The 20,347-nt window shown below is 43.3% G+C and overlaps 1 pseudogene; it reads left to right on the plus strand.

Moving 5' to 3' along the window:
• Positions 1-18,463, plus strand: part of LOC142218584 (dimethylaniline monooxygenase [N-oxide-forming] 2-like) — a 45,477-nt pseudogene extending 27,014 nt beyond the window's left edge.
• Positions 18,464-20,347: the final 1,884 nt, after the last annotated feature.

A 20,347-nucleotide genomic window follows, 5' to 3' on the forward strand; every position in this document is an offset into this window, starting at 1 on the left:
GAAACTTTGGTTGCTGACTTTGAGGAACCCTTGGGTTTTGTAGATGGAACTCCATCAAAGGTCTGTGCAGCTCACACACCCTGCTCAAGATATGGTATTGTAGGGTTTCAGCGTGTGTGAATGACGGACAACAGCCTGTGTTTGGACAGATGTAGGCCTTGCTAGAGTGTTTTTAGGCTAGCAGCGACTCCTGTGCACTTGCAAAAGTGGGCGCACAAGCGCCGCATTTTCAACAGTAGCTTCGGTACATTTGGGTATGTTTTTAAAAAACTTTGCACCACTAGGTTAGACGTGGGCCAAACATGGAACGTGTTGGAGGCTGGCAAGCTCCAGAGCCGCTACCAGGTTCCAGCCATTATCACAGGCGTAAAAATGCCAGGCCCCAGGTGTAGCAGGGAAAAAAAAATGCCATCTCAGCCAGGATGGCATCCCTGACCTCGGAGGCACTGTGCTGTCTGTCCCCCAAGCTGATGAGCTTCAGCACCGCCTGCTGACGTCTCCCCACACCAGTGTTTTAGCGTTTGCCGCTAGTAGCTGTGGTGGAGGTTGCAGCGTCGTAGGGTTTCAGTCTACTCCTGCCATGAATTTTGGCCTGGGAGAGGAGATAGGCCACCCCAGTTTGCACCCGGGGAACAGACTCCACCACATTCACCCTGCCTGTCATTAAAGATAAGCACTGCAGCATCCCTGACCACAGGCGCTTGTCCAAGTGTCGGTGGTCAAGTGGACCTTGCAGCAAAGCGCGGAACTAAGGGCCCACCTGATGTTGAGTGACACGTGCTGGTGCAAGGCGGGGACGCCACACCGGGAGAAGTTGAGACGGCTAGGGACGGCATGGTGAGGTGCCACAGTTGCCATCAGGTCCGGGAAGGCGGGAGTTTCAACAAGCCGGAACGCCAACCTCTCCTGGGCCAGCAGTTTAGCGATGTTGGCGTTCTAGGCTTGCGTGGGTGGGTGGTTAGCGGTGTATTTCTGCCGGCGCTCCAATGTCTGAGAGATGGTGGGTTGTTGTAAAGAAGCGCCTGATGGTGCCTTTGATGGTGCAGGAGAAGGAGATAAGACAGAAACAGGGGAGGATGAGGGAGAAGTCAACAAAGTGGCGGAGGCAGATGAAGTGATGTCCTGGCTCGTCCTCTGGAGTGCATCGCCAGCACTGTGAGCAGAGGCAGTGGCATGAACGGCGGGCGACGTTTGTCCTGCCGTTGCTGCCTGCCACTGATTCCATTGCTTGGATTCCAAATGACGGTGCATTGAAGTGGTGGACAGGTTGCTCTTCTCAGGGCCCCTACTCGATTTCGAGAGGCAAATTGTGTAGACGACACTATATCTGTCCTCGGCGCATTCCTTGAAAAAACTCTACACCTTCAAGAAACGTGCCCTCGATGGGGGAGTTTTTCTGGGCTGGGTACAAAAGGGAACATCTTCGGACATTCCGGGTCTGGCCTGGCTTCGGCAAAGCAGCTGACCTCTGCCTCTGGACATGTCTCTGCCTCTAGCTACCCTTTTTGGTGCTGCACCTGCCTCAACATCCACACTACTTTCCCAGCTTGACATCTGCCTTGTCCAGGTGGGGTCGGTGTCCTCGTCGTCCACCACCTCCTCTTCCAACTCCTGTCTCGCCTCCTCCTCCTGCACAATGCGCATGTCAACTGGCTGCCCTGACAGCAACTGCGTCTCATCGTCGTCGATGAGGGTGGGTTGCTGGTCATCCGCCACCAAATCGACCGGAGATGGAATGGAGGAGACTCTAGTGTTTGAGCATCTGGACACAGATACTCGTCTGTTAGGTCCGTGGAATCGCGAAATGGAGGGGCAGGTTGCGGTACAGTCAAAGGAAGGGAGAACAGCTCTGGGGAGCAGGGACAGTTGGGGTTATTGTTCTGAGAAGATTGGGAATTTTGGGTGGAAGGAGGACAAGACTGTTGGGTAAGAGGAGGTAGAGGCTGACTGGCTGGTGGACAATGTGCTTTAAGCGTTATCCGACAGCCATTGCAAGACCTGTTCCTGGTTCTCGGGCCTACTAATCTTTGTACCATTCAGCCTAGTTAATGTGGAACTTTTGTGCAAAGCGCAGAACTTAGGGCCCGCCTGATGTTAAGGGACACACGCTGGTACAAGGCTCAACTCACCCTAAGTGCCAAAAACACTGCTGGTGCAAGGCTCTACTCATGCCAAGGGCCTCAATCTCTGCTGGTAGCTCAGCTTAAGGTCATGTAACTTTGTTTGGAAGGGCTCATGTTAAGGGCTAGAAAAGTGAATTTTGGAAGGTCTTACCACATCACACACACACACACACACACACACACACACACACACTCAAAATGACAGTTAAGGGTGAGGGCTTTTGGAATTCCCATTGCCTATTCCATTTGTGGTTGTCATGGGGAACGTGATTTAAAGGGGTGGTTGTTACTGTTTGTTGAGCTTAAATTGGGGTTTGTGTCCATCCATTTGGGGAGTAAAGAAGGTTTCCAGGTATTTTCCCACTTTGATAGAGGTTTTTTTGAATGTGGAAAGTGTGTAGTTGTTAGGCAGTGATGTTGGGGTAATAGAGGGTCTTTGGTGTGTTAGATGCCCCCAGGCATGCTTCCCCTGCTGTCCCAGTGTCATTCCAGAGGTGTTGGCATCATTTCCTGGGGTGTCATAGTGGACTTGGTGACCCTCCAGACACGGATTTGGGTTTCCCCCTTAACGAGTATCTGTTCCCCATAGACTATAATGGGGTTCGAAACCCGTTCGAACACACGAACATTGAGCGGCTGTTCGAATCGAATTTCGAACCTCGAACATTTTAGTGTTCGCTCATCTCTAGTCCAGACCCATTTTCAGATTTTTTTGTATGTGCGGTCTTGAGGGCTGCAACATTTTTATCATTTGGGTTTTTCAACTGGTTTCTGCATCTTTTTTCGGTGACATATAGGGATTTATTTTTATGTTGTTTTTATTTTTGCGTGTTTTTTTTTTTAAAAAAATTATACCCGGGAAAATATAAACAAAAGAGCAGGGAAAACGTGTTTGCTTTTCATTTTATATTTTATTTAATAGCACAAAGTGTTACTGAAATTTTTTTTGAGGCTAAGGCCCCACGGGACGTCCCACAGCAATAAAGCACTGCGGGAAAAACCGTGGCGGGAACACATCGCGGCTCTAAACAGAAAGTTTATGGAGTTTTACTCTGCGGACTTTCTGTTCTAATTATACCTATGGGGAAGCCGCTGGCATTTCCGTAGATATAATTGACATGCTGCAATTTCCAATAACATGCCGGTTTTGGAAATCGTGGCATGTCCGCATGACGGTTTTTACCGCAATGTGGGCATGGGATTTACTAGAATCCAATCCACTTTGCCTGTTCTGTAAAACGAAGCGATTTTTCCCACGGCGTTTCCACCAGGGGCAAATTGTGGCGTCTCGTCCCATGGGATAGTTTTTCCTCTCTGTTACAATAATTTTTATTTTGTATTGTGTCATTGGGCATGGGGCTAGAACCTGTAATAAGGGCATGTTATTGATATATTATTTTACTTATTTTAATTTTTTTTCCATTTTTTTTAACTTTTCTATTCATTTTATTGTTTAGTTGTTTGTTTGTTTTTTACATTGTGTCCCCATAAGGTCATAATAGACTTTTGGGGACATCTGATCACAATTTGTTTTTGTAGTGGAGGCTTATTTATTTCCCCTGTTACTGGGGCTGGTACATTTAGCCCCAGTTGCAGGAGGAATACAGCTTCCTGCCCATGACTGTCTGAGCCGATCAGGATCCTGTAGGGTCCTGTAGGCCCCAGCAGCTCTTACAGACTGTGATCTCAGCAGATCATATGACCGCCAGGTCAAAGAGGAGTCACATCATGGTGCTGACCATAGTTGTATATATATAGTGCTCATTGAGGACTGTGTACATATCAATTGGGAAGTCAGGGAAGGTAATAAATGTTCCCTGCTTTCTCTAGGGGAGCTCCGGCTGTAGTTACGATTTCGATGTAGTTACGATGTATATATATAGAATTTGTAGATACCTGGCAGCCGGGTGTACCATCAATTACAAGAAAATTAGGTGTACCATCAATGAATTGTTTTACATATATAACAATGTTTCTATCTTCTTCATTGCTAGAACAACATCGAGAATGGCAGAGCCAGCATTTATCAATCTGTTGTCAGCAATACTAGCAAAGAACTCATGTGTTACAGTGATTTCCCGTACCCAGAGGACTATCCAAACTTTCTTCACAATTCCAAGTTATTGGAGTACCAAAGAAAATATGCAGAAGAGTTTAATCTATTGAAATATATCCAATTCAAGGTAATAAAAAATAGTTTTAACTCTCTTACTTTTTCTAAGCTCATATTCTCTCATTCTGTTTTACTGGTTTTACAGCTTTTTTCTTGCAGTGTATTTAGCAATTATTTGACTAGTCACAAATGGGAACACAATTGCCCAGGTACCAGCGTGGGATACTGTGCGGTCCTTCTAGTTACTGATGTAATTGCCCAATTTCATACCTTCAATAGTTGTTGGTTCCCCAGGCACGTAGGCTATACAGGTTTCTCAGTACAGACAATTATGACAGATGGCTAGAATATTCTAAGGGAACATGTTGCAAAACAGCAAAAAAAATGCAGCGGATATGCAATGCAAATAACGCAGCAAAAACTCATGTCACTGCTATTGTCCATCATAGTCTGCTATTAAAAATAAGGTAGAGGTTTTTGTGTATGCCTTGTACATCTGAGGATCTGAGGAAGATGTTATTCTGTAATTTAAGGGAGAAAAAGTTTAAAATTTGTAGCTGCGAGTCAGCTGGGATGAAAAAATTCTTTAGTGCATATTCAATTCCTTACTATTCCCAACAGTGGCGTAACTAGGAATGGCGGGGCCCTGTGGTGAACTTTTGACATGGGGCCCTCCCCCTGACCGACACCGACGCCGAAGACCTCGACCGACCCCCTCCTCCGCATTCCTGCACGCTCTATTATGTCCCTTAGCTTCCCCTGCACACAGTATTATGTCCCTTAGTGGCCCCTGCACACAATATTATGTCCCTCAGTGTCCCCTGCATACAGTATTATGTCCCACTGTGGACACCCTTAAACAATTATTATACTCTGGGGTCTTTTTAGACCCCAGAATATAATAATCGGAGACCCAGGGGAATAAAAACATTTAAAAAAACACTGTTACCTGTTCCCCGGCTCCGCTGCAGTCCTCCGCTGTTCTTTCTTCAATGACGTCGGACGTCACATGACCCGGGACGCAGGCCAGGTTCATGTGATGTCAGAGATGTCAGACAACTAGGCTAAAGCCTGCCCGGAGCCTGGAAAGGTAAGTAACACAGTTTTTTATGTTTCTTACATTTCCCGGGCCTCTGATCGTTATACTCGGGGATCTGCAAAGACCCCCAAGTATAATAATAGTCCTTGCGGGGCCTGCAGTATCACTTACCGATCCCGGCCCAGCCAGGATCTGTAAGTAAATAGGGCCCGTTAACGGCTGGAATAACTCCAGCCGGTAATGGCCTATTAAGAAAAAAGAAAAAAACGCGGCGGTAGCGGCTATCATAATGGGCCCCATAATGTCCCGGACCCTGTGGCAGCTGCCTCCGCTGCTTCCGCGGTAGTTACGCCACTGATTCCCAAATAATATCTATGAAGCCTCATTAACAATAAGTTAAATGAGTTTTCTCATCTCCCTGTTTCAGTAGTTTGCCTGCTGTCTCTTCTTCTCACTTCCTGTATTTCTTCCCCTTCCCCCGACTTGCTGAACGGGACGCTATGAAGTATCACAATACTTATACAGATCAGATAATATGCACATGCTTGTACAGAATGGACTCCGTGTTATCTGTGTGTTTACATAGAGAGATAACAGACTTGGCTTTATCAGCAAACTGCAATTAGCTGAACTGATTGTCCTTCCGGCAGAACAGTGAGTGGCCTCTTTGTCCTATCACACAGGTCCGACGTTATGGTAAAGCTGTGTAAACAATGGGAGGAATAAGTTCACATAGCAGGCAAACAAAGCAGCATTTCTAAAGCAATATATTTAGAAAAAGACTTCAATTAACATAAGCTACCAGGATAGATAGGATCCTTAAGATGGGAATACTCAGTGCAACAGAGGCTCCTAACATTTGTGAATATAGCCTTACGTCCTCTACACTGATGTATCAATATTCTTAGTGTTTTTTTTTCTGAAACCGTAATTATCCTCATACACGTGAATGGACTTTATGTAATGTACTTTTATGAACCTACTTTACTGTGAATGTAATAACACAAGGACACAAACACACAAGGGAACCCAATGTAATGTGAACATTGAACTGTGACAATACCTTTGTCTCTTTTGCCCTTCTTAAAACTGTAGTCATCAGCGTGAGAAAATGCAACGATTTTGAAAGCAGTGGCCAGTGGTACGTCACCATAGAAAAGGATGGGAAACAGGAAACAACCATATTTGATGCTGTCATGGTTTGTTCTGGTCATCACACTGATCCGTACTATCCACTGGAATCTTATCCAGGTAAGATAAATTTATATATTACATTTCATTATCCATATCCAAAGTCATACAAAGGGCGTTGAAAGGATTAACTGCAGGTTGTGTGATCAGTACTAGGACGTATGTTGGCTATTCTGCCACAGATGCATGTTAGAGAAATCTCTGAAGATGTGAGATTGTAATTCCTGTATGTAAGCTAATGGCAGATAGCAGAACGCGCTGACATTTCATTCCCTGCGTTCCCAGGTTGCATGTGGAGAGATGCAATGGAGTTGCTTCAGGTAGTTTATTTGTCTTTACCTTGAGAGATGATATGCCATACGGTCAAAACACAATTCCTTTCTCAGTTCTACAAGATGGTTGCTCAGTGGTTACAGACTGAATAACACATATCCAGGAAGAAGATGCAACAAGAAGGGAGGAGTAACAGAAACAGAGAATTATGGGAGAAAACTACTTAAAGAGCCCTTCACACGTTATCAATGTCTATGCACCAGCATTGCACAAGATATGAAACACACTGTATGAAAGTCAAACAATCAAGCATGAATGATACAATATGAACAAGAATCATTACTTCAGCAATACCCCTGCTGTAACAGCATACTCCCCGTCTGAAATCCTTGGATTTCACTACTTAACATAAATGTCCATCTGGTATATTCTGGAACCCTGAAAGACAAAATGCAAAAACAAGGAAAAATAACAATAACTGTGAACATGTATTCAGGAACAGTTGAAAATATTGAATGCGTCAAATGCACGGTATATCGCTGTTCCTGGGATAGTCCAGTGACGAGTCAACTGAGTCAATGTACTTGAAATGTTCTTAGCTTGACTCTCTCATGATAATGCCGTATGAGCAATGTAGTAACATGGTGGTGAGCAGGAATAATGAGAGGATTCTTTTCAAATGTCTCTAACTCGGCCTTGTTCAGGCGACCACCTACCCTTAGCATACCATGTTCGTCAATCACTGGCTTTAAGTTGACAATAGGGCTGTTTTTAGGAATGTCCAGTTTGTCACGGAGACATTTCAGTTCCATGTGAAAGGCACTCTGCTGTACATTACGTATCACTAACTTCTCACTTAGTGTAATATCTTCTGCAGAGAGGGGCTTGTGACAGATGTGCCAACCATGACATTCAGAGTTATCGTTCTTGGTGTGAAAACACTGTGCAATGTGAACTAACCTTGCGATGGTGCGTACAAGCTTCAGCCATCTAGAAAAGCGTTCAAAGCGGTGACAGTCAAGGCCGGACCTCCTTACAGACCTGGTGATGAGGGTACTCACTTCAGGATGAATCTCAGGATCATTGTCAGGATCTTGAAGATTGAAGACGTCTTGACCAGATGTTTCTTTTCCTTCGTTCAGCAAGAATTCTGGACCTGTTAACCAAGAGGATTTAGCAAAGGCACTGACCGATGATGGTCTGGTGGCACAATCTGCAGGGTTGAGATGAGATGGAACATAGTGCCACTGCTCAGGTTTAGAGGATTTCCTAATCCTTTCAACGCGGTTACTAACATAGACGTAGAAGCGTTTTGTCTGGTTGTTTATGTAACCCAGGACAACCTTGCTGTCTGTATAGAATTGAACATCGTCCACATGAATGTCCAGCTCATACTGTACAAAATCTGCGATCTCTACAGCCAGTACAGCGCCACAAAGTTCAAGCCTCGGGATCATATGTTCAGGTTTAGGGGCTAGTTTAGCTTTCCCAAACAGAAATCCAACATGAGCTTTAGTGCGGTTGTCGATTACCTTCAAGTAGGCAACAGCTGCGATAGCCTCAGTCGATGCATCCGAGAATATGTGGACTTCCCTTCTCTGGCTTGTGGTGAGAGATGCTGGAGTGTAGCAACGTGGTATGTGAGTTCTGTCCAAGGCATGTAGGGATTCTTTCCAGGACTCCCACTTTGGCTGCTTGTCATGTGGCAGTGGAGCATCCCAGTCCTCAATCGTCTCTGAGAGCTGCCTAAGTAGGAATTTGCCCTGTACAGTCAATGGTGCTACAAATCCCAGTGGATCATACAGGCTATTCACCACTGAGAGAACTCCACGCTTAGTGAACGGCTTGTCTGCACAATTAACCTGGAAGCCAAGAGAATCGTTTAACAAGTCCCATCTCAAACCCAGACTTCTCTGCACCGGAGGATCGTCTATGCCTAGGTTTAAGTCTCTGAATTCTGTGGCATGATCGCTGGGCTGGAAAGCTTTCATGACAGCAATACTGTTGGAGGCTATTTTATGCAACCTCAGACAGGCTCTGGACAGCATACCTTGAGTCCTTCTCAGCAAGTCTATGGCTTCCTCAGCAGTGGGCAAGGACTTGAGTGCGTCGTCCACGTAGAAGTCTTTTTCAACAAAGTGACGAGCATCCTTTCCAAATTCTGATTCACCATCAGAAGCAGTCCTTCGTAGGCCATATGTTGCAACCGCAGGTGAAGGACTGTTGCCGAACACGTGCACTCTCATGCGGTATTCAATCATTTCCTTGTTGGTATCACTGTCTCTGTGCCACAGAAACCTCAGGTAATTCCGGTGGTCTTCTCGTACAATAAAACAATGGAACATTTGCTCAATGTCAGCTGTAATGGCAACTGGCTCCTTTCTGAATCTCATTAGCACCCCTACCAGGTTGTTGGTCAGGTTTGGACCCGTGAGGAGAACGTCATTCAGAGATACACCATGATGTTTGGCACTTGAGTCGAATACCACCCTGATCTGCTTGGGTTTTCGTGGGTGATATACTCCAAAGGAAGGAAGATACCAGCATTCTTCATGCTCTTGCAGAGGTGGAGCTGGCTTTGCGTGATTGTTACGGAATATCCTTTCCATGAATGCCACAAAGTGATCTCTCATCTCAGGCTTGTTTCTCAGCGTACGTTGCAAGGAGATGAATCTAGATAATGCTTGTTCCCGGTTGTCAGGAAGTCTGGCCCTCCCAGTCCGAAAGGGTAAGGGTGCAACCCAATGGTTAGATTGATCCTTGAAGCATTCACTGTCCATTATTTTGATAAAGTCTTTATCTTCCATGGATAAAGCTACTCTGTTGTCGTCTTGTGTTATGTGAAACACTGTGGCTCCTAAGTCGTCATAAGGTGTAGGGACGATGTCTGGTGCCCTTTTTAAGTTAGGAAGATGTTCCTTTGCCTCATAGTGATGAAGGCATGGCTTAAAGTAGGTTGTGCGTCCATTGTTGAGCACAAAGGTTTTAAAGGAGTTCACTTGAGATGACATGAGACTCTTATCCTGACATACATTGCCAATGATTACCCAACCTAAGTCAAGTCTTTGTGCATATGGGGCATCATGTGGACCATTGCATTGTTGACGTACCTTATGTACTCTGAGAATGTCTCTTCCGAGCAAGAGCAGGATGTCAGCATTCACATCCATAGGAGGAATCTCCTTAGCCAGGTGTCTCAAGTGGGAATGATGATATGCAGCTTCCGGCGTAGGAATTTCTTCCCTATCATCAGGCATCTGGTCACATTCAATTAACGTTGGTAGGGATATGTGAATATTCCTGTTAATTGGAGAGATAACGTATCCAGTGGCTCTCCTGCCAGAAGTCTCTATGTGACCAGAACAAGTGTTAAGAGTGTATGGTATTGCTTCTCCTTCTATACCGAAGATCTCGAAGAACTTAGGCTTTGCTAGAGACCTGTTGCTTTGTTCGTCTATTATGGCATACATCCTTATGGCCTTTTCAGATTGCCCTTCTGGGTAGACATTCACCAAGCACACCTTGGCACAGCACTTGGGACCATTATCCTTGCCACATACTTCCATGCAGGAGGAGGAGACAGTGGTAGTAGCTGAAACTTGAGCCGATGGCTCCCCGCCATGCGCAGTGACGGCTTTAGATGCTGCTTGAGGATGTGAGTTGTCAGATGAAGAAGTAGGATGCATGGCTGCGACATGTTTGTCGCTACTGCATTCAGTACACTTGATGACAGCCTTACAGTCCTTAGCAAAATGTTTTGAAGAAGCACAACACTTGTAACACACTCCTAGCTCCTTGAGCATGTCTCTGCGTTCTTGCAAAGTCTTTGCCCTAAGTCCTCTACACTCTTTCAGGGGATGAGGCCTTTTGTGGATAGGGCACGTACTATTAGGGTCTTTATCTTTAAGGACAGGAGTGTCCTGTTTGGTGGTGCAGAGTGCAGCGATTGGGACGTCTGTCTTCCTAACAGATACTGTTCCCCTTAAGTCTCTACGTTTGCTTGTTTCATACCTTGAACATGATGATGAAGCTGGTAGAGAGGATTCTGTGAAGTCAAAGCTGGGATCATTCTTTTTCCGAGCTTGGTCACTGATAAATCTGGAAAAATAAGAGAAAGGAGGGAAGGACACATTGTGGTCTCTTTTGTATCTGGAACCTAGGTCGGCCCATTTTTCTTGCATGCCATATGGTAGTTTGGATACCACTGGATTAACACCATGAGATGTGTCAAGGTAACTCAGACCTGACAGACGTGGGTCCATTTTGGCTAACTCTAATTCCTTTAGTAGGTCGCTCAGATCTTGAAGCTTGCGGCTGTCCTTGTTGGTGATTTTTGGGAACATATGAAGTCTCTTAAATAAGGCACTTTCTATAGCTTCAGAACTGCCATAAGTCTGTTCAAGTCTCTCCCATGCCGCAGCAAGACCTTCCTCTGAGTGGCCCGCATGAACTGCTCTCAATGTCTTTATACGTTCTGCAGAATCTGGGCCTAACCAGTTAACAAGCAAGTCAAGTTTTTCTTTGGCAGTGAGGTTAAGATCACTGATCACTGCTTCAAAGGTGGATTTCCAGGCTCTATAATTCTCAGCATGGTCATCGAACTTTGAGAGACTATTGTTTATCAGCTCCCTGCGTATCATATATCTGGCAAAGTCCGACATGTCTGATCTCCCACCTTGTGTCACCAGATTAACTTGTGATATCCCTGGGACGTATAAATTCTCTGGCATATGGGGCCGAGATGAATCGGGGTGAAATGATGTAGCATAAGGGTTGAGCTGTGGTTTAGTTTCTGGAGGATCTGCATGTGTGATGCTGGAAATTACCTTGCTCTGGATAGGTGGCATCATCTGATGCTTCACAGGTACAGCCATGTAGTCGGTTTGGAGTGGTGCTGGTGCATGTAACTTAGCAGGCGGTGCAGGAGATGATTGCTTCAGCACATAATTGGCAGTGCGGTCAGCTGGGTCTTCCTCTTCTGCAGGGATGGAGCAGTCTAGGTCGGCGTCTTGATCTAATGCTTGTTCAAGAACTTTTAGCTTGGCTAAGGCAGCTGCTTCCTCCCTTTCCATTTGGAGAATTTTTAGTTGAGCTTCTGTCTCTGCTTCCTTCTTCGCCATTTCAGCTTTTGCCTCTGCTTGCCTTTGCGCCATTTCTGCTTCCTTCTTCGCCATTTCAGCTTTTGCCTCTGCTTGCCTTTGCGCCATTTCTGCTTCCTTCTTCGCCATTTCAGCTTTTGCCTCTGCTTGCCTTTGCGCCATTTCTGCTTCCTTCTCAGCAAAAGACCGTCTGACACTGGCCTCCTCTGCGTCAGCACGGATCTCAATAAGCTTATCGTGTAATGCTGACCTTCTGGAACGAGAGGATCTGGAGGATGACAGCGTATGTTTGGATGAAGTAGACCGATGGGACCTTACTTCTTGTAGGTGTGCGATGCGGAGTTCTGCCTTATCTCTGGCGTTTTTCACTGCGGCATCTTTCGTTTGGAATAGGTTCTCCCTCTCAGTTAGCTCTGCTATAGCATCATCAAAATCAGCGTTACTCAGGAATGTGACGTATTTTGCAGACAGTCGCTGATGGCGTTCATAGGCGGCAGATAAGCGGTTTAGTGTGGTGACCAATTTTGCTGCGTCACTGTCATGGCGTGAGAGCGCTGCTATATAGTGTTCAGTTCTTCGCCATAATTCATCAAGATTATCACAGAACTCTTCTTTAGTTATTTCAAAGTTCTCTCTAATCTTTTGCGTGGGTTTACTGACACGTTTTAATCGCTCAATTTGTACATCCTGAAACATGGAGTCTGTTTCCTGCACATCTGAGTCCCTGATAGCAGGATGCACTGTCCCAGATGCAGTGACAGGGGAATCCACATAGCTCCTTGTGGACATGGTACCTTTGTGTGGAAAATGTCAATAAAGATGGCGCTGCCCCTTATTTCACTGTGGTGAGGAGAACATGTGCTCAAGATGGAGGACAGCTTTGAGCTCACCTGCAGGCTGTGTGGCGTGCTGCAGATTATGCTGTATTCTCACTGTGCTTGCTTGCAGGCTGTCTGTAGATCCTGCAGGAGCTGCAGATATAGCTTGTTTTAACTAGAAAGTTGTGTTTTGACTATTCTGCCACAGATGCATGTTAGAGAAATCTCTGAAGATGTGAGATTGTAATTCCTGTATGTAAGCTAATGGCAGATAGCAGAACGCGCTGACATTTCATTCCCTGCGTTCCCAGGTTGCATGTGGAGAGATGCAATGGAGTTGCTTCAGGTAGTTTATTTGTCTTTACCTTGAGAGATGATATGCCATACGGTCAAAACACAATTCCTTTCTCAGTTCTACAAGATGGTTGCTCAGTGGTTACAGACTGAATAACACATATCCAGGAAGAAGATGCAACAAGAAGGGAGGAGTAACAGAAACAGAGAATTATGGGAGAAAACTACTTAAAGAGCCCTTCACACGTTATCAATGTCTATGCACCAGCATTGCACAAGATATGAAACACACTGTATGAAAGTCAAACAATCAAGCATGAATGATACAATATGAACAAGAATCATTACTTCAGCAATACCCCTGCTGTAACAGCATATTGGCAATCTCTTTTATTACATTAAAAGTACTTTATTTCATCAGCCCTGATATTAAAACCACCTGCCTAATATTTTATAGTTCCCTTTATGTTGTCAAAGCAGTTCTGACTTGTTCTGGCATGGACTCCACAAGACCTGAGAAGGTGTCCATGAATTGGACTTTGGTGTCCATGAATGGATTGCCTTTAGGGAATGTTGCCTAGAGCGTGTCACTGCCTTGGCCATCTTGCCAAAATGGATACTATTGCCATCTTTTACACAGGTAAATGATACACATGCATCCCTCCATCACCATGGTATAAAATATTGGATAAAGTCACGTTCTTCCATTACTTCAAGGATCAGTTCCCATACTAAATTGCTCTTTGCAGGTGCTTTCAGTGTTGGACCAAGGGTCCCCATTAGCACACTGACTGGTCTGTGGTTCTGCAGCCCCAAAACAGCCTACAAGACCTTCTATCATAGTCAGTATTTACTTTTTATTTTGTCACTGGGTCACAGCTTGTCCTTCCTTGACATGTACACCAGTAACGAGACCTGCCATTTTGGAGATGTTCTGACCCAATTGGCCATTTTGGAGATGTTGCCTAGCCATCATCCTTGTCACAGTTGCTCAGATACTTATATACTTTGCCATTTTCCTACTTCCATCGTTGACTGTTGACTTGATATCTATCCCTTTGAAAGGCTCCACTGTAAGTTAGCGTTACCTATCGATGGGTCTAATGTTATGCCTGCTCAGTCTACGGTATACCAGAAACTTATTACAAAGTAATATTCATATATGTCAAAATGAAGTCATATTATGATTTTTTTACAGGCATTACACAGTTTTGAGGGCAGTACTTTCATAGCCGTGAATATAAGAATGCTGATGCCTTCAAAGGCAAACGAATTGTTATTGTTGGAATGGGAAATTCTGCAGCTGATATTGCTGTCGAGCTCAGTCGTACCGCATCTCAGGTAAGTGAAATGAGAGATTATTGAGAATTTAATAATATAATCTGTTACCATCTGTGAAAATATTTGTACCTTCCATCCAGAAGAATATAGGCAAAATGTAGGCAAAATAATTCTGAGCCATTATATTGTCAATAATTTAATCAATAGGTGAAATAGGTCCCATACACATACAAGGAAATAGGTGATAACATTCTATTTCTATTATTTTTATATCTTTAAGACCCTATGCACATAACTGTAATTTTAGTCTGTGTGCCATCCATTATTATGGATCCATAATAATGGATGGCATATGGACCTATTCAATTTTATGGTGACATACACACCATGGATCAGTGTGGGGGCCATAGAACTAAGCTGCAAAATTTGGAGCCATGGTCCATCCATTCTATTGAATACATGGACTGTACACGGATGACGTCTGTTCGATTCTCCATGGACCTGCACAAGACAACAGTCATGTACATAGGGCCTAACAATCAGCTCATTAGGTTACTAGGTCCTCTCCCCATATCCCTGTGTGTTCAACTACTGATAGTATGTCATCCTATGAAACATGCCTTTTAATTTTCTTGTCTATAGGTGTTTCTCAGCACTAGGAGAGGAGCATGGGTTATGAGCCGCGTCTGGGACTATGGATACCCATGGGATATCTGTTTTGATACTCGTTTTGAGACTTTCAAGAGAAATACCCTCCCTATGTCAATGGTGTCAAGTCTCACTGAGTCAAGGATGAACTTGTGGTTTTCCCATGCTAACTATGGCCTTCAACCTGTCGATCGGTACAGTATATTTATCAACCACTGTACTATGTAGCTTTGGAAAACCACTAGATTTCAATGTGTTCTTTTAATATACTTTTTCTGCATACCCTTCAAGTCTGGTGCAGATTTTATAAATGCCCCAAATTCTAACTAATGCTTATCATAACTAAAATATCAGAAGGTGACTATATATTGTACATTATCATTGTATACTAAAGGACAATACACTTTTTTAATTAACGTACTATACAGTATATTATCTTTATCTGACAGATGAAATATAGGCACTCAGCGCTGCACCTCCCATGAGGCGACCTGAAGCGACCTGAAGGGCTGAGATAAGAAATCTGTTACCTCTGTATGTAATGCAAGCTGACTCAAATCCAGCTCTGCTACATCAGTTTCCACATCAGCGTCATACTGTGGTAATGCATTTACAACCAATCCCTCATTACTGACTGCAAACATAGCAGATAGCAGAGTAAGTGAAACCCAACCAATGTACCGAGAAATCTAGGAAGTGAAGAGAGCACAAAGCCCTGCAGGCTGCAGAACAAGAGTTATGGGAATACCCCTTTAATTTCTTCATCCAATATTCTAATTACGTTCTCTACTGTCATGTGGGCGGTCATAAACTCTGCTCCAGCATGGGACTGTCCACCTGAAATGAATAGCACTGATTGCTCAGGCTGGTTGGGGCTGAAGAAAAAAATTCCTACCAGAATCAGTGTAGCAGAGCCTATTGAAGGATATAAAGAGTTGCAGTGGGTGGACTATATCAAGTTGTGTGCCTGTGTGTTCATCAATTTGAGAATGCATATTTTTCACAATATAACAAAATCTGCATTTTCGCTAGTGGTAAGCTCAATTCTATCTTTTCCTATTGTTTCTTTTATTTGCAGGACACAATTTAAAGAGCCCTTGCTCAATGATGAATTGCCTAGCTGTATAACTTGTGGATTTATAGTGGTAAAACCATGTGTATTAGACTTCACTGAAACTGGTGCAAAGTTTGAGGATGGATCTATTGAGGACAACATTGATGTTGCCATATTTGCAACAGGATATTCCTTTTCTTTTCCATTCTTGGATGAATCAGTCGTGAAAATGGAAAAGCACAAAGTCAGCTTATACAAAAATATTATTCCTCCCACTCTAGAAAAGCCAACACTGGGTATTATGGGCCTTATTCAACCTCTTGGACCCATAATGCCAACTTCGGAACTACAAGGACGCTGACTCACCAGAGTTTTCAAAGGTATAAAGGAATTGCATGATTAATAGGGTATAGATAACGTAGGCACTTTATGGGATGTTACTAGCAGGCAGGGTGTATACAGTGGACTGCAATACCGAATTTTGGCAATATATTGTATGAGCAATCAAATAAATCAGTGTTTTTTTCTTCAATTCAATTCCATCCCATTCTGGATTTTTCTTTTTATTTTGCTTCCAATTACATTTTATAGAATATTAAATGGGGATACAATTTGTCCCATAAAGTGTACTTCTAGACTCTTACAAGTGTACTTATTAGAGATGAGCGAGTACTAATCGATCGAATACCTCACCTGCATAGTAATTGGTGTAATCGTCCGAATACCACGCGGTAATCGCAGCAAAAATTCAGGGGCCACACAGTGGTTCAGTGGTTAGCACTGCAGCCTTGCAGCGCCGGAGTCCTGGTGTTCAAATCCCACCAAGGGCAAAAAGCATCTGCAAGGAGTTTGTATGTTCTCCCCGTGTTTGCGTGGATTTCCATCCCATATTCCAAAGACATAGTGATTACATTGTGAGCTCTATGTGGGGTTCACAATCTACATTAAAAAAAAAAAATGCTGTAAAAATTCAAAGCACCTCCCTTGACGCTTTTTTACACCAATAACTATGCAGGGGAGGTATTTGATCGAATACTACTCGCTCATCTCTAGTACTTATATTTTACCATATTTACATGTTATGCTTTCACTTTAGGACTATGCCCATATCCTCTAATAGATATCCGGATGGATGATATTGCAAAGAAAAATAAAATCTTCATAAAAAGGTATGTAATAATTAATCTCAGTGGTAAATTTTAAACCAACTCAAAAATGTAGAAATTCTAAATTTTTTCCATTATCTCTTGCAATTAACACTCACCAGGGTGAGTGTTGTGTTTTGTTTTTTTTTAATTTTTTTTACCTTCCTTTGGCTTCCTGCAGGGAGCCCCCTCTGTTGCAAGTGTCAGGGTCTGGGGTTGCTAGGTGGGGTAACATAGACACACAAGTCCAGTTTCTTTAGTCCAAAACAAAGGTAGAGTTTTATTTTCACTCAAAAAGGTAGTACAGCAACAAAAGGAAACAATACAAAAATAAATCCCTGCCTGGCTAGGCTCTAACTAAACATAGAATAGGTTACCTCACCTAGAATAACAGAAATCCAAAAGCCAGTAGAATCATTCAGGACACAGCTCCAAAAATATGACCTCTCTGTTCGCTCTCCAGCCAAGCTCTGCCCAAAGTCTGCTGCTGGAGCAACTTCTTAGGCCTCCTTGACAAGCAGACTCTCTGCAGCTGAGACGCTGCCGGATCATCCCCAAAGTGTGGACTGGAGGGGGGTGGAATGACAGGTCTCACTACCAACCTACCTGCCAATCCTAAAAACCCAGCCCAATACTGAGCATTTACCAAACTGCTTAGTAGACAAAAGTTGTCTGCTGAGAACAAACATTCCATCTGGAGTTTTCTAATCTCACCCACCTTAGTAGTCCAGGTGAGATGTACACCCCCTCCATTACCTGACCAGCCATCGGCTTACACAAGAAACTACTCAGACTCTACAGCAACAAAAGTATAGCAAACAATTAATGAAGACTATTCAAAAAGTTGCTTAACAAATTAAGAATAAAAACAAATATGTGAAATTTATCAAGAGCCCTTAAATAAGTCTTGAAGTGAATAAAGCTAAGCCTTATTCAATATTTATATTTATTTACTTATTTTTTAAGAATTTGGCAGATACTAAGAGATTTTATTATGTATTTATTCACACTTGTTTCTTTTTCATCTTTAAAATACCAGATTTGGAACAGCGAGGGAAAACCATTTACAAGTGGATTTTGTTGAATACCTGGATGAACTGGCATCTGACATTGGTGTTAAACCCAAGATTTTTTCGTTGTTTTTTTCGGATCCAGTACTTGCCCTGGCACTCCTCTTTGGTCCTTGTACACCATTGCATTATCGATTGGTTGGCCCAGGAAAGTGGAGCCCTGCCAGGAAGTTCATCTTGACCACTCAAGATCGAGTTCTTAAGCCAACTAAGACTCGAATTGTGAATAAAAATGAATCAGGTTTCTCGTTCATTACCAAAATTCTCGGAGCTTGCTGTATCTTGGCAGTTTTTGTAGCCATTGCTATGTACTAATTTTGAACAGTTAAGTTTTATTGGTACTTGGACAAAACAATGTGCTGTCAACAATGTCCCTATTGTAAAATCTTTTCTGCGGTTTTTTGAGCTAAAGTCAGTAGTAGCTTGAAAAGGAAATATATAAAGGAAGCTCTTAAACGTTTCCCTACTGTGAATAAACTCCTGGCTCAGAATACTGCAGCAAAATCTGCAACAATAAACGTTGAGTTTCCGTAGTGTGCACAGCTGAAAAGCACTGCAAAAGACCGCTGCAGAGTTTTCCTCTGTAAACTTTCTGCTTCTATTAAACCTATATAGAAAACACGAGCATTTCCGTAGGTATAATTGTCATGCTGTGTTTTACCAAAACGCAGTATTTTTTTAAAAATTGCGTTTCTGTTGTGGATATTTTTTGCAGTGCGTGGCTGGGATTAGTCAGAATCCCATCCACTTTGAAGGTACTGTAATACACGTGACTAAATCACAGCATTTTCACAACATTGGGTCCTGGCCTTAGAGAATAAAATGGAGAATTTGAGGACCCAACATGTTCATTCATTACATAAAGTCCAATAATTTTAGCTGGAACTGTGTAACACTCTATTGTTGTGCAGCTGCGGGGAAGTTAAACACTTGTTACTGGGTCCTCACACTGTCGTAACTAGGATTGGCGTGGACCCAAGGCAAACATTTGACATGGCCCACACACACACACACACAGATACATATATATATATATATTCCTGCACACAGTATTATGCCCCATAGTGGACCCTGCACACAGTATTATGTCACATAGTGAACCCTGCACACAGTATTATGTCACATAGTGACTCCTTCACACAGTATTATGCCCCATTGTGGTCCATCCATGAATAATTATTATACTCTAGGGTCTTTTCAGAACCCAGACTATAATAATCGGAGACCCAGGGGAGAATACTAACATAAAAAACACTGTTACTTACCTCTCCTTCGCTCTGGTGCACTCCCCACTGAGGATGGCCATCTTCAATGATGTACAGGATGTCACGTGAGCCGGGCTTGCGTCGCGAAACATAAGTATGCAAGCCCCAACCATGTGATGTCTGGGATGTCACCAAGTAGTCCCGAAGCCTTCTGGAGCCCAGGAGAGGTAAGTACCAGTGCTTATGTTCACTCAACTCCCCTAGGCCTCCAATCATTATACTCTGGTGTCTAAATAGACCCCCTAGTATAATGATAGTAGTGTTTGTGAGGTTCGCCGTGCGCGGCCGTGAGAAGGAGCGAGGAACGAGGATCTGTAAGTAAATAGGGCTGCTACCTGCTGCAGTTACTCCAGCAGATAACGGCCTATTAAAAAAATAAATAATCAGAGGTCCCTGGATTCAAGTTAACCTCTGGAAGTTCAAAGGACACGGTATGAACAGTTTAATAGGGGTGGGGGTTCTAACAAATACGCATTGCCCAAAAACAAAAATCCCTTTCTGGTAATATAGCTTAATCTATTCCTAGAGTTTTCCCACCTCTTATTTGGTGCAGAAGTCTTAGAGCTTACCTTACTTATCTGCAGATAGAACCTAATATTATATTAATGAATGTAATAAATAGAATTGCTCTTAGCTATTCTCATATAAAAGTTACAATATTAACCAGCACTTCTAAGTAAATAAATTGTACCTATTTTCTTGTAATTGCATTTATATAGGATACAGTATTGATGATCATCTTGTGCGATCAATGACAATACGGATCTCAACCTCAACCAGTAACAATTCAATGATAGTTTTGGTTATAGGTACAGAACTCTATACTGTATGTAAACCTCAGGTTATGCAGTAACATGTAGCTTGCTCAATGGCTGATTCCATCTGTCCTGGTTTCTATATCCTGAGATAGTTGATGTCACCGCCAATTTGCAAA

This window comes from Leptodactylus fuscus, chromosome 9, assembly GCF_031893055.1.
Source record: "Leptodactylus fuscus isolate aLepFus1 chromosome 9, aLepFus1.hap2, whole genome shotgun sequence".
Lineage (NCBI taxonomy): Eukaryota > Metazoa > Chordata > Amphibia > Anura > Leptodactylidae > Leptodactylus > Leptodactylus fuscus.